Source organism: Aplysia californica, unplaced genomic scaffold (genome assembly GCF_000002075.1).
Source record: "Aplysia californica isolate F4 #8 unplaced genomic scaffold, AplCal3.0 scaffold00477, whole genome shotgun sequence".
Taxonomy (NCBI): domain Eukaryota; kingdom Metazoa; phylum Mollusca; class Gastropoda; order Aplysiida; family Aplysiidae; genus Aplysia; species Aplysia californica.
Window position 1 is genome coordinate 580,334 of NW_004797747.1, and position 2,294 is coordinate 582,627.

General features: G+C 39.2%; 1 protein-coding gene across 1 annotated transcript in view; it reads right to left on the reverse strand.

The window, feature by feature from the left end:
• LOC101863924 (regulatory protein zeste) overlaps positions 1-2,294 on the reverse strand; it is a 79,075-nt gene that overhangs the window by 47,190 nt on the left and 29,591 nt on the right. The window lies entirely within an intron of this gene.

The window sequence follows — 2,294 nt, forward strand, 5'->3', positions numbered from 1 at the left end:
GGGGGGCTGAGGGACTGACTGAGTATAAGAAAATAGGTAAAAATCAGAGATGAGCAAAAGAAAAAATAGAAATGCAGAAAAATTAGGAAAGGGGGAACAAACTTCCTCAACAGAGGGAAAATAGGATAGGAGCAAAGAGGAGTTGATGAATAATATGTCTTATCATAAACGTGTGAGACAAGTATAGTCAATGTAAGGCTGGAACACCTGCACAGCGTAGGCTGTCCGTGTGGGCTGCTTGAGGAAGTCACATTTCTTACAAACTATGCGGAATTTATTGCCGCTAATAAAAGCAAATAGGGATTTATTATGCTTCCGACAGCCGTTTGCAATGATAGGTGCGAGTGAGGAACGAAAGTTTTATGTGTGATGATCATTGTGTTTCTTCCTGTACTCTCGTATATTGCTTGTGCGGCTCGGTGGTGATAGTGGGCGTGATAATAGATCATCACCATCATCATCCGGTGCCTTGCCGACTGGCGTGGGCGATCATGGATCTCCACTTCCATCTGTCTTTCGATGCAGCAAGGGTGTCTTGTTGTTCTTGCTGCTCCCAGACATGTTGGTTGTCATCTTGTCCAGTATATTTTCCCTCTGTCTGCCTCTGCCTCTCTTTCAATCAAACTTTCATATTGTTACAATATTCTCTAATGCGTCTTTCCGCATTGTGTGTCCGGAGAAATTTGCCTGTCGTTTTCTTATATTCGTGATAAGTTGTTTTCTATAATTTGCTTCAACCAAGACTTCTTCATTTGTTTTTCTAGCTGTCCATGGGATACGTAGCATGTGTCTTATGAAATACAACTCTGTCGCCACAATTGTTCTTTCCAGCTGTTTATTGATTGTCCATGCTTCGCACCCGTATAATAGGATGGCCTCGATGTAACTTTTCAGTACTCTTTTCCTCGTTTCCAGTGACAGATTGATAATAGATACGATTGTCATATCGACTGAATGATTTACCGATCGCTGATAATCTATTTTTAAAAATACGATAAACCTTTCAAATCAAAACAGCCTCCCATATCTCGAACCCCCTCCTATGCTTGAACCCTTTCACACAAAAAATATGAAAATATACACATGAATAAGATCTCAAAAGAATAAATACGCGCATATGTAACTTGTATAATATGGTTAAAAGAGAAGGGGTTTAAAAAAATTATAAATTATGACGGTAAATAAATTAATAAATAAATAGATATGTGAATAAATAAAAATAAAAATAAATAAACTAATTAAATAATTAATTAATTAATTAATTAATTAATAATCTGTTTTTCCCCTGCCCCTGCCCCTCGTTTGACGTTACATCGACATCATACTAACTTAACTTACATGTACTCCAACATCATGCAGTAAATATAATCATCATCCACATGATATCCGTTAGAAGTCCGACGTCAAAGTTAAAACAAAACCTTGGATGTTGTATCTCACAGGAATATCTCAACCTTTCTGTGGGGAAATTTCCGTGTCGCGGGCTGAGTGCCATCTCGCACGGACTCAAATTTCTGACGATTTTTAAAAGTTTTTGTCACAGCTGCCAAGGCTGTTGAAAAATCTTCCATATGAGCTAAAAAAAAAAAAAGTATCACGATTAATGCCCGTATTCTGTGAAATGTCATTTTTACGTCGTACAATCTACTGTTATTGGAAGTCAGTGTTTTGAAAGCAATGCTCATTATAAGAGGAACAACAGAGTTAGTACAAGGCAGCACTTTGCTCGCGATTTATATTGAAAAGTGCGTTAGTAAGTAAAACGTAAGTGTATGGGTTTGATGCCCAGGTCAAATTAAGAAGTTGGGGCATCCAAATTTAACGGCCGTCTCCGACAGGACCGAGCCCAATGGATTGAGGGCCTTCAAAACTCCACAAACCGACACCCTTCTTCCGAATTCAAGAACGCCCAGCGTGGATATTGAACCAGGGCCACCCGCTTCGTAGTCCAGCGTGATATCAACTGAGCTAACGAAGCGCCCGAAAAGTACGTTCAGGTTGTCAAAACTTTATTTAAAAAGTGCATTTTTTAAAAAGACGAGAACAGACGTTCTCATTGCGTGGAATCTCCATCTCCTGTTCATTGGACCGCAGTGAAGCGTGGAATATCAGCGATGGAATCACGAACGCAGACACATTAGTCTGCTCATGAAATGTACAACAAGAGGCTGGTGTTTCATCCAGTCATATTTGTAACAGTTTGAAATAATGTTAAAGGTGTACATGTGTGTGGCCTTTTGATTTTCATTTTTATGTAGGGCCTTTTGTTGTGTACGTATGTGTGTGTGTGTGGG